The sequence below is a fragment of the Rattus norvegicus genome, chromosome 7 (genome assembly GCF_036323735.1).
Source record: "Rattus norvegicus strain BN/NHsdMcwi chromosome 7, GRCr8, whole genome shotgun sequence".
Taxonomy (NCBI): Eukaryota; Metazoa; Chordata; class Mammalia; order Rodentia; family Muridae; genus Rattus; species Rattus norvegicus.
In genome coordinates, this window is record NC_086025.1 from 55,502,903 (window position 1) to 55,515,951 (window position 13,049).

Sequence of the window (13,049 nt, forward strand, 5' to 3'; positions counted from 1 at the left end):
GTGTGTGTGTGTGTACTAGCGTCTCAGTTTGTTTGCATTTTGAGCCTTTAAAGGTCCTGCAGCCTTGGTGGCTTAGCTCCGGTGGTTGGTCTTACTTCTTCTCAGCTCTCCCGTGCAGCCCTCCTGGGTGCCATGGCCCCTCTACCGGGTGAGCACCACTTAGCGACTGCTATACTATTCTTAACCCATCCTCCAGCTGTATGCTCGGAATTCTTACCTGTTGAGAGAAAGCAGAGCCTGTGCCCTTCACATTAATTTGCCTGGCAGTTTCCTGGTCTCAACATTTATTTTTGGTCCTATTAGGATCTGCAGAGAAGGCTTCAGGTTGCTGGGAGGTTCCCTAGCCTCATTATACCTAGCCTTCTGTCACCACCTGAGGTGCAGGAACTCAGCCCTTCCTAGGGCTATTAACCCTTCCTGACCTCTCGGCTCCCTGATGCTCTCAGAATTAATTCTTAATTAAGTAATGGCACCGTGTGGGACAGTGGATGCCATCAGCTCCTTGGGCAAGAGAGACAGGAAATGACTGTGGCAGAAGAGGGAAGAGGGAGGCGCAGGACAAAAGCAATCGAGCCTAGCAGTCGAGGTGAAATTCAGTCTGCATCTTTTTTGTTTTTATCCTTTCAAGATCCACTAGTCAGCCCCTGGTAGTTGTTCTTGGAGAAAGCAGTTAGCCATAGGGATGGAGCTAAATTTGGAAAGCTGAGCTGACTTGAGTTGGAAGCCGGACTCTACCATTCATTTGTGGGTAGGATGGTGATGGCGTTGCCCACCTGTGAGACAAAGCAGCTGGCTCGGTGTGGTAGAGGAGCAGTGACAAATGTGGGGTATTCAGCCTTGTGATGTTGAACAAGGTGACCTTTTTTTTTAGACCCAACCCGTGGGTCTCAGACCCCTTTGGTAAGTGTCTGTCTTCAAAAATATTTACATATGATTTTTAACGGTAGCAAAACTCGTTATGAAGTAGCAGTGAGAATAACCTTATGTTTGGAGGGCAGCACAACATGAGGAACTGTATTAAAGGGTTCCAGCATTCGGAAGGGTTGAGAACCACCATTGTAGAGGCTGTGTGTGTGTGTGTGTGTGTGTGAGAGAGAGGGGGGGGTGGAACTGTCACTCCCTGCTGGACCTCCTCCTCCTTCCATTTTCTTTTCTTTTCTTTTTTTTTTTTTTTTTGGTTCTTTTTTTCGGAGCTGGGGACCGAACCCAGGGCCTTGCACTTCCTAGGTAAGCGCTCTACCACTGAGCTAAATCCCCAGCCCCTCTCCTTCCATTTTCACTCACCAAGTGATAGAAGTATATATCAGTTGCCGTGAGAACTGTAACTCGTCTTTTAAGATACACAAAGAAAGTCATGATGGCCGCATCCATCTGTATTAGGACAGTGTATTACAAAAAAAAAAAAAAAACAAAAAAACAAAAAACGAAACAAAACAAACCCAAAACACACACACACACACACACACACACACACACACACACACAAAGTTGGAGGCAGACGTGGGGGGTTAGGAAGTTTGAAAAAGCAGGGAGTCAATATGACCAAAATTCACTGTGTACACACGTGTGTGAAAATCTCAAAAAATAATATTAAATATTGCATATTAAAACTCCTTTAGAGTCATGATGATGGGTTGTAAATATTTCTAGTCCTTCCCCGAACTCATTTAACAGTGGAAGGGAGACTCTTTTAGCAACAGATAGTCGCACAGGTTGTGAGTTGTCTTTGAACTGTGAGTCTTAAAAGGCTTAAAATGGCGAGTGTTAATGTGGGGTATACTTTACCACAGTAAAAAAAAAAAAAAAAAAAAAAAAAAAAAAAGCAAGTGGAGAGAGGACTGCTGCCTATTTGATAACCCTTCCCCGCTCCTGAATGTCAGTAATAGTGTGACCCACTTAAGAGCTGTGGGAACTCTCACTGGATTCCAGAAGATAGGTTAGACATATCAGGCACCTGTGTCTGACCTCACTTGACAAACCAGGAGTTGGAGACCCTGAAAGCTTGACTTGCTAAGCCACACTGTACCCAAATACATGCAAAGAGACAGCAGCCATTGCCCTGTGCCACACTGACGATTGTGGGCTCTGGAGCACTTGTGGCTGCCCGGATGTTGAGATGGGGCTTGGCTTGTTTTCTAGGGGTGTAGGTCCTCAGTGTTCTCAATCCACACAGGTGGGACCAAGCCATAGGGCACGAATGAGCAGGTGCAGACAAAGTAACCACAGCCCCCTCTGTCCTGTCATCTAAACTGCACTGCCAACCCCCACTCTGGCCACACTAGCTGCTGTGGCAAGGATCACACACACACACACACACACACACACACACACACACACACACACACACACACACGCTGTCCCCTCTGGCTTCTCCCCTTCCCACTTTGATGGTCCCCAGTCATCTCTTGAGGTTTCACATGACATTTCACTTTATCCAGAACGCGCTTCTGTGCTCCCACCCTGTGGTGGGGTGCTTCTCGGTAACCTGTGCTTCCTGTAAGTCTCACATTTGGAAGCACTTACAAAACTCTCTGTGCTCGGTGGAAGAGGGCCGAGTCTGCCCTGTCTTCTGCTTTTACTGCTCCTCAAGAACTTGGCATCAGAGAAAGGAATACATTAATCTGGTCCTCTCACAAGGTGAGGAGGGAGATAATAAACCTTTATTTGTGTTAACAGGCAGGAGAGGCTGGTGGAGGTAGGGCAGACATCAGGTTCCATCGACTGACCCAGGCACTGGCTGGAGTTCAGATTAAATGTTCAGGTGAACTGTGGTGGTGGCGGCGGTGGCGGCGGCGGCAGTGGCAGTGGCGGTGGTAGGGACTCTCCTCCACGTTTGCTCGGTATGCACATGAGAATAAACGGTTAGTCAGCAGCAGTGGGGATAGAGTTTTGACACATGGGATGCTTTCTGATATGATACTAAACTTTGTTAAAAATGGGTCGGATAATAGAGGATGGTTGTGAAAGGCTTCCCTAGGGGCCAGAGAAAAGAGGCCAGAGTTCCAATTCAGCGGGTTATTTTGGGCTTACCCCAGGCAGCGGGGCAGACGAGACATCCTCTTAGCGCCCTATTGTTCCCTTCCTCTGACCCATAATAAACGAGGCTGCACTCCTGTTGCGAAGAAGCGTTCAAGCATGCTCACAAATGCTCACACTGTTGGCCAGTCCAGTCCCGTGGCTGTAAATGTCGATATGGAAGGTTCTGAAGTCACCTTTTGTCTAGAAAACTACTTCCATGGCTTAGCACAGAAAATCCAAATCTTTTTCTGTAAAGGGCTTTGTTCTGCATCTCAAAGTGAACAGGCGAGGCCTACCAGGTTACCTCCGGAGTCAGCACCCTCCTAAAGGAGGCAGAGAACACAAGGTGAGGCAAGAGGATTAAGATAATAGGCTGCTGCTCTAATTCCCCAGGTACAAGCCAAGCCACCTGGACACTGTTGTGTCTCCTAATCCCCGCCAGGCCCAGACACAGTCCCTCTTTAAAAAAAAAAAGTTTTGAATATGCAAATGAATCTAACTTAATTAACTTTTATGACCACAGCTTCTTTGAGATAACCATGGGGCCCAATTAGATTCCATTAAAATTCAGTCATTTCCCTAAGCTTCCATGAGAGACCCCTGTTTTCTCCAAAAAAAAAAAAAAAATAATAAAACGGAAATGTAAGAAGAGCCAATCAGAAAGCAGAGTGAGGCTGTTTGCAGAGCTCTGCAGCACGATGCCCCAGAAACTGCTTACGGAGTGACTGCTCCAGTTTGTCACCTGAGTCCCCAGGAGTCAGTGGCGGTGGCGGTGGCGGTGGCAGTGGCAGCAGCAGCAGCAAAACCAATCGTTCCAGGTCAGAATATAGCATCCGACCCGGAGTTAGCATAGGTCCTGGGCATGGAAGAAGGGCCGAGGTGTTTCAGGCTTCTGAGCAGAAACAAACTTCAGGGGATGGGGCTCCCTGGCCCTGGGGTGAGGGGTGGCAGAGGAACTCTGGCCTCTCATCCTTAGCTATCCATTTCACAGTTTGTGTTCCCTTTCCACCAATCACAAATGTCGCGCATATTTACTATAAAAAGGGAAACAAAGACACACCACAAAACAAGGGCAACAACACGCCACGAAATGATCGAAAGATGTTAACTGTTTCTGCAAAGCTCTTCTAGTTTGCCTCCTTTTTTTCCTCCGAGACCAAACTTTCAAAGACTTAGCAGATAGTGGTGGTGGGAGTTTTGTATGCACTTGTGTGGATGTGCACGCATGTGTCCGTGCACGTGTTTGAGCGCACAGCTCTGAGACCCAGGAGCATATCACCTTACTGTCCACCATTGTCATTAACCAGAACTTCCCATTTTCCCCATTGAAACTCTGCCCCCACCAAGTACTGACAATGCCCAGCCCTGGCGGTCGCCTGTGTACACTGGTCGGTGTCATCCCCACTACTGTAGACACCCCCACTTAAGTGAGATTTGCCCTTTCTTGGCTTTTAAGCCTGAATACTGTTCCACTGTGTACACTTAGCTTATGTTTGCTGAGTCGTTCATTCTCTGATGGCTGCTACAGCTGGTGCCTATTGTAATTCTGTAAGGATCCATGACTCACCGAAGGATGATGCCCCGGCTCACATAATATGTAAGGGCAAAGAGTGTCTTCTGCAGAGGTCCAGCATGCTAGAGTCTACCATCTACAAAGAAGGAGAGACCTCGAAGCGAGCTTGCAGACCCAATTTAAAACACATTAGGGGAATCCCAGGGTAGGTGACCTCTATCTCGATCTGTTGGACCCATCTCTAGGCGTGTGGGGGCTGGAAACTGTTTATGGGGAAATCTGGAAACTATTGCTGAGAAGGTCTGCAAACTGCTGCTAACTGGGTTGTCTTTGCCTCAAGCCAGGTGGTGGGGCAACTTCTGATGGTAGAGCAGTTTCTGATGGGCTGCCTGAAGCCTGTTTTGTTTTGTTTTTCAGTAACTGACTTGCCTGGGCTTGCCTGGACTTGCCCAGTTCTCTTGGCGAGGCTTCATCTCCTGAACTGTCAGTTTGTAGTCTGTCATAGAGTCTGTCTCACTGCTACCATGAACATGGTAGTGCAAATATCTCTCCTAGGCACCATTTTCCATTCTTTTAAGCAGGCACCTAGAACCTTTCTTTTCATTCTTTTGAAACCTCTGTCTACCACAATTTCTCTCTTCTGTCTTAACACCATGCAATTCCACAGGTGTCAGTGCCTTTTCATCCTGGGCTCACAATTGCTGCCTTTGGTTAGGGACATATGGGACAGCCTTACTAGTTATCTAATCCACACACTGTTCAGCAAAGAGTAACAAAGCTTGGGTTTCTGTGTTGCCCCTTAGTTATGGAAACTTCTAGTGCATGTGACTATCCATTGATTAATTTTATTGTAACTGTAGGCAGATTTCTTCTTCACACTGCTGAACTGTATCTAATGCAGGCATGTTGGGAAGAGCAGGGTCAGTGGTCAGCTCTGGTGACTGGGCCCTGCCCAGACTGCTCACTGGGAGGGGAATCGCTGCAGGTCGAGTTCTAAGCGAGTGGATTTAAAAGCAAGTTTATATTCTCACAGTGAGAATTTTAAAATGATAAAGCGCGCAATTGAAAACCAATTTTAAAAATGGATAACGAGGGAAACAGGAGAAACAGTGAGAAAGAGGAGGAATAAACATAATTTAAAAAGCCATGCCAGATTCTAGCTTTGGGTTAAAGCAGAAGTTGCATCTTTCTTTCCGGCCCCTTAGCTTAACTGGTCCTTCATTCCTCTGCCGCGTTCATGAGGAAGTGTCTGGGCCTGGATTATGGGAACTTCAACAGCTACAGACACTCCTCCACGCCAGGCTCCGGCAGCTGAAACAATGTTTCAGTCACTGTCTCAAAGCAAGTGTGCACTTAGTGTTTCTCCAGCTTTGCTTAGCAGAACTCAACTTTCACGTGCTGTTGAGATGGTAATGCTTTGCCAGCCTCCATTACTGCTCACGTGGCTTCGATCACAGACAGACACTTTTTATTTTTCTCGATAAAATGAGATAAACATAGTTTAAAACACCCAACTAGGGAGTGGAGAGGTGGTTCAGAAGCTGAGTATTGTGTATTGCTCTTGCAATGGCCCTGAGTTTGATTCCCAGCTCACAATTGTCTGTACTCCAGTTCCAGGGGAATCTATATGCACAGACACACATACATATAAAACTTTAAATTAAAAACTTAAACAAAACACCCCCTCTCATTTGTCTCTATTTCCTTCTGTTCCTCTAGACACAAATGTGAGGGCTGGAGTTGTAGCAACTATCTTGGAAACAGGAGGCAAGGAGCCAACATAAAAAAAATAAATAAGGGCTGGGGATTTAGCTCAGTGGTAGAGCGCTTACCTAGGAAGCGCAAGGCCCTGGGTTCGGTCCCCAGCTCCGAAAAAAAGAATCAAAAAATAAATAAATAAATAAATAAAGTTGAAAGGCAGAAGGAACCTGGGACCCCAGGGTATCTTTCAGCGACTGACATGCCACCAGTAGCCATATGTTTCAGTCATGGGAGAAAGAGAAGGTATTTAAGATACTGCTAGGTGGAAATTCAGATGTTCAGTTAAAAATATCACCAATAATATTTTTCAGGAAGGGATCTGTAACAGCAAATAAGTTGTCAAATTTCTATACTATTTCAGGGTGCTCTGGGAACTTGACCTTCCATAGTCTGACCCAGAGGCAACAGCCTTCTCTCTTGGACATGCTAGATTTGGGGTGCTCTGGGAACTTGACCTTCCATAGTCTGACCCAGAGGCAACAGCCTTCTCTCTTGGACATGCCAGGTTGCAGTCTGGTCAACTCTCTTCTCCTGTGTTCAAGTCTTGTTTCTGGTTACTCTGATAAAATACACCAATAAAAATAACTTAGGGAGGAAGGGTTTATTTTAGCACACAATTCCAGGATGCTGTCAATTATAGCAGGAAAGTCAAGGTTCTAGAAGCAGCCAGTTATAGCACACCCACAGCAAAGAGCAGACAGAATGAATGTATGGGTTTTTATTGCTTAGCTCATTTGGGTACTAACTCAAGCCCAGGGATTGGTGCTGCCCCTAGGGGGCCAGGTTTTCCCACATCTATTAATGTTATCAAATCAGTGCCCCCAATAGACATACCCATAGGCCAACTGGAACTAGACAATCCCTTATTGGGACTCTAGATCTGTGGTTCTCAACCTTTCTAAAGCTGTGACCCTTTAACACAGTTCCTCATGTTGAGGTGACCCCCAACCATGAAGTTGTTTTTATTGCTGCTTCCTAATATGTTTGCTACTGTTATGAATCACAATGTAAATATCTGTGTTTTCCAATGGTCTTAAGCACCCCCATGAAAGGGTCTTTTGACCTCTAAAGGGGTCAGACCCCATAGGTTGAAAACCATTGCTCTAAATTGTTTTAGATTTTCAATTAAAAGTAACCCATCCCCGCTTCTCACAAATGTCAGTTTGATATGTTACCAGACCTGAGCTCACGTCTCACTTTCTTTCTTAAAACCTTCAATATTCCCCTCCCCACGTATACACAGGACACGAAAGTAGGAAGTTGACCTGTGGGAGGGAAATCTGTGGGAGTAGGAAGGGGTTAAGAGAGGATGATATGAGGTACATATGATAGAAATATATATATATGCACATACACACATATAAATATAAACAATTAAAATTAATTTTTAAAAAAATGTTTTACAATATTTCTTGTAGAAGTTAAGCCTGGTTCTACCTCTCAGCCTCATGCTCCCAGAAATAAGACTCAGATTCAAAATATATTTACAAATACCATGTAATTGTAAATACCAAGTAGCTATGCTTTTCTTTGAGTAGATCATAATTTAAAACAACCCATATATTCTAATCTACGTTCTGCCACGTGGCTGGTTACCAGAGTTCAGGTGCCGTGCATTTCCTCATCACGTCTCCCTGGGTGAATCTCCTGTGCCTGGCTCTATCCCAGAGTTCTTTCTGCCTCCCGGATGTCCCGCCTTCTATTCTACCCTTTCCTATAGGCCATAGGTTTTTAAATTGTATGGCATCCATACAATACACAAGATATTCTCTCTACAGTTTCTTCCTTTCTGGCAGTGGTATAGGCACAATTGTTGTCTAGATAGCCAGATAAGGAATATTATTTATAAGAAAATCTGTTATGGAGCTGGAGAGATGGCTCAATAGTTAAGAGCCCTTGGTGTTCTTGCAGAACACCCAGATTCAGTTCTCAGCGCCCACATGGTGGTTAATAACTGCCTATAACTTCAGTTCCAGTGGATCTGATGTTCTCCTTCTTCTGACCCCTATAGGCATGCGGGTGGTGCATATGCACCCATGCTGGCAAAACACTCATAAACAATATTTGAGAAGAAAGAAAATCGCTTGTGGTTTTCTGTGATATCTAGCTATGGAACCTGGTCACAATGATTCATCTACAACCTAACTCCCCCACCCAAGGCTCAGGGATCCCTGCAGAAGAGGGGAAGAACTGGAGGACCAGGGGGCTTGTTGGGGGATGTGTCTCCTAGAAATGTCAGAAGCCACACCTAGGGGTTGGGGATTTGGCTCAGTGGTAGAGCGCTTACCTAGGAAGCCCAAGGTCCTGGGTTCGGTCCCCAGCCCCCGGGGGGGGGGGGAATAAAAAAGCCACACCTATACCACCTCATCAGCTCGACTGCCTAAACACGGTGTGAACGAAGATAACACTGACATGGGTGTTGGCTCTGGAGGCCTGGAGCCTAGACGAAGAATGTGGAACAGGAGAAACAGGGGTTGAGCACACCAACTGGTTATCCAATACCTAGTGTGGTCAGTCCTGAAAGCTATACATGAGTAACATTATGCACACTGAGCAGGAAGTATCATATATTTGCGCGCGCGCGCGCACACACACACACACACACACACACACACACACACACACACAAATGATTAAAGAAAAAAGCCATGGATTTGAAAGCGGGAGGAAATGAAAGGGGGAAATGATGTAACTATGTGGTAATGTCAAAAAATAAAAAAAATAAATAAATAAAACTAATTGTGTTGGTCCATGGCTAGCTATTGCTGTGGAACAAACAGCCCCTCCTCTAAATTTAGTGCCTAAAAACAACTATGTTTATTTTCTCCAATGCCTCTAAGGGTAAGGGTTGCATGATTGGCTTGGCTGCATGATTCTGGCTCATAGCTTTTGTGAAGGGTCATTCTGGATACTAGTGAGGCTTTTGCCATCCCAGTACGCGGCTGAGGCTAGAATCTTCCTGTCATAAAGTTCACTCGAATGACTGTTGGCTGGACGCTTCGGTCTCTCAGGTAGGTCTTTCTCCACAGCACATCAGCTGACTTCCGGCAGACCCTGAAGTGAATGAGGATAGCCAGACCATCATGGCTTCGGAGTGACACGGTTCTTCTGTCGGACACAGGTACACCAGGGTGTGGATGGTTTGCAAGCAAAGGTCCTAGGTGACTACTGTGGAGGCTCAGTCAGGATGCCTGCACAAACATCACGGCCAACAAGCAAGCTGGGGAGGAAAGGGTTTATTCAGCTCACACTTCCACATTGCTGTTCATCACCAAAGGAAGTCAGGACTGGAACTCAAGCAGGTCAGGAAGCAGGAGCTGATGCAGAGGCCATGGAGGGATGTTACTTACTGGCTTGCTTCCCCTGGCTTGCTCAGCTTGCTCTCTTATAGAACCCAGGACCACCAGCCAAGGGATGGCACCATTTACAATGGGCTGGGCCCTCCCCCTTGATCACTAATTGAGAAAATGCCTTACAGCTGGGTCTCATGGAGGCATTTCCTCAAGGGAGGCTCCTCTCTCTGTGATAACTCCAGCTTGTGTCCAGTGGATGCACAGAACCAGCGGTACAGCAGAGCACTGTGGGAATCACTGAATCAAAGCACTGCCATCTCCTGCTGAGCCCCGGCCACCCCTTGGCCTGGTGGAACAGTGAGACCTGTGTTTGAGACTTCACCATTTCTAAAACAACGGCAGAAACACAGAGCTCTGAGTTGGGTATTATGATAGTAAGTGTTGGCCCAGGAGATAAAAATGCAGTACTGTTTTGGACCACGTGCTCTCCATATCACCACCTCTCTGGTGGTTGCGTGCAGACACACGTGCTTCTGACTCCATCGGTGTTGCTGTCTGGGATGATGCTTTCCGTAGTTGTCATGGAGAGCCAAACTTAGCAAGGAACATGGTCATTTGGTGGTGGCCTTCCACAGACAAGGCAGGGGAGAGCAGAGACAGACACTTCAGCCCGACTGATGCTCATGGCGATGGAATCTACGGTCCAGAGAAAGTTATTTTACTTGTTTATCTCCCTCTCTTCCTCCCCACCCCGAGTGTGTGTGTGTGTGTGTGTGTGTGTGTGTGTGTGTGTGTGTAGATCAGAGACAAATTTCGGAAGTTGATTTCTCTTGTACCGTGAGCTGTCTCGATGGACTGCAAGGACTTTTACCTGCTGAGCATCTCGCTGATCCCAGAACCAGATACTCTCATGGTGAAGAGGTTGGTATAGTAACAACACTGAGGACGTATTGACCAAATGTTGGAGCAGACTCAGGTGAGCCCAGAAGTCAGGTCTCCATCCACAGAGCCCTCGGGGCCCCTGTACCCCCTCTCCCCATCGGTTACTATTCAGTCTCTAGCCTCAGAGCTCACAAACTCCCACCCGCTGCTGCCCACAGGCCTGCTGTCCCCTGTGTGTCTTGCCTCATTTTATCTCCCTCTCTTTTTCTTCCTGGGCTTCAAGTGCCGGTGCTGAGAGTCACGCATCGCTCTCTTTTTTCTCACCTCCTTCCCTCCCCTCCACACTAACTGTCCAACTGCTTTCTCACTTTATTCACACCCGTGTGTGTGTGTGTGTGTGTGTGTGTGTGTGTGTGTGTGTGTGTGTGAGCATTTGTCCAGCAACCCACAGGCAGGTCTCTGTTACTTGTTATGGCTCCTAGTTACTCTCTCTGTCACGAAACAGATGCTTGGAGGATCATTTATTGAAATTTTATTTCAAATATTACCCTTTTCCTTTCCTCTAATACCCCCTGTGGAAGGTGACAGCCAAGAGTGTAAATCCTTGGCAGACAAGGGGGGAGCTCAGGAGCAGAGGGTCCTTAAGCTGGATAATTGGTTCTTGAATAGCAGACCACTGACCGAAATAGGAGTCACAGTAATTTAAAACCATTCTCTTCCTTTTCACTTTAAGGGAACGGAGCCTTTCTGTTGAGAAAGGGCTTGTGTAGTGATAGAATGACTCTCAGCTCTCTGGTAGAGACTGCATGCCTTAGGAGATCCATTGCCTTCAGAAGTTCATAACCAACCAGCAAAAGTCAACCCTAGGTGTTGTGGATTGGGCCTAAAACTTGCATAATATTAATTGGGCTCCCAAAATTGTAAGAGAATCCCCCATGTAAGACCCTGAGGGTCCCTGTCCCCAGTAGGTTCTGATTGGTAAATAAAGTTGCCAGCAGCCAATGGCTGGGCAGGGAGACAGAGGCGGGACTTTAGGATTCCCAGACAAGGGAACAGAGAGGCGTTAGAATCGCCAGGCCAGGAAAGATGCAGGCTTGAGAGCTGCAGAAGAGTGGTCTAGGGTAGCAAAGATGGAATCCACGACATTGGCGCGGATAGTGAGGAACTCGCGCCGCGGCCCACCAGGTGACTTGAATAGCTTTAATCTCATACGGCGACCAGCCGAAGTCAATCCCAGGCACGGACAGGACATGTAGAAAGGTGTACCCGCTCTCATTGAGGACTTCTAATGCTCTATGCACTTTCAGGGGGAAAGATGGGGATTGCTTTTCAACCATGTCCTCAATGAATGCTCAGAAAGATTACTAAGCTATTGGGCTGACAATAGGGCTTCAGTGGTCAAAGCAATTGCGGCCCAAGCCTTCGCAAGACCGACATAAAGTGGAAGAAGAAAAAAAAAAATAAAACGACTTCAGAAAGCTGTCTTGTGCCCTTCATATGTGTATGTGTACTCCCTCCCATCCTGTGCATAATGATAATAGTAATATCATGATGATGATGATAGTGACCATGATGATAAATTAAAATTTAAACTATAAGATGAATGTAAAGGGAGTGTGCTCTTAGAAATGTTTTTGTCGCCTGTGGATGGAACTAATAGTAGAACGCCATTAGAATACAAGCGACTGTCCCTATTTTGTGTGTGTATATCTGAGCACACATATGTTTGAATGCATGCATACAGGTATGAATGGGCTTTAGAGGCCAGAAACAGGTATGAGGTTTCTCCCTAAGCTGCTCTCCGCCTTATTTTTTTTTTTTGAGACATGGTATCCTGGGTAACTTTAACTCCAGTCGACTCAGCCTAGAGTCATTTGAGTGCAGAGCCTTGATTTAGAAATTGTCTAGATCAGACTGGCCTGTGTTGTATCGACGGGGGAAGGAGAGTTACCTGGACTGCTAATTTCTATAGGAAGGCCCAGACCATGGTGGTAGCCGCATTCCCTGGGCATTTGATCCCAGGCTGAATAAAAATTGTTCGCTAAGCACAACTCAGTGACTGGGAGTTCATTGTGGGTTTTTTTCCCCCTTTTTGTTAATTTTATTATTTTTTTATGTGCATTGGTGTTTTGCTGCCTGTGTGAGGGTGTTGGATCCCCTAGAACTGGAATTATAGACAGTTGTGAGCTACTGTGTGTGGGTGCTGGGAATTGAACCTGAGTCCTCTGGAAGAGCAGCTCATTCTCTTAACCTCCCAGCCGTCTTTCCAGCCCTTCTTAGTTTTTAATGTACTTCCTGGGGTTGCGAGTGTCCCTGGGTGGAGGTGGTGCTGTGAGGAGTGGGAGCTCCCTGGATGGAGGTGATGCTGTGTGGAGTGGGAGCTCCCTGGATGGAGGTGATGCTGTGTGGAGTGGGAGCTCTCTGGGTGGAGGTGATGCTGTGTGGAGTGGGAGCTCTCTGGGTGGAGGTGATGCTGTGTGGAGTGGGAGCTCTCTGGGTGGAGGTGATGCTGTGAGGAGTGGGAGCTCCCTGGGTGGAGGTGATGCTGTGTGGAGTGGGAGCTCCCTGGGTGGAGGTGATGC

At 46.7% G+C, this 13,049-nt stretch overlaps 1 long non-coding RNA gene across 1 annotated transcript; it reads right to left on the bottom strand.

The window, feature by feature from the left end:
• Window positions 1-2,612: 2,612 nt before the first annotated feature.
• Window positions 2,613-12,527, bottom strand: LOC108351462 (uncharacterized). Its single transcript, XR_005486978.2, has 3 exons — window positions 4,586-12,527; window positions 3,761-3,874; window positions 2,613-3,341 (listed from the first exon to the last, which is right to left on the bottom strand). It is a non-coding gene; the product is annotated as an uncharacterized LOC108351462 (long non-coding RNA).
• Between the last annotated feature and the right edge of the window lie 522 nt (window positions 12,528-13,049).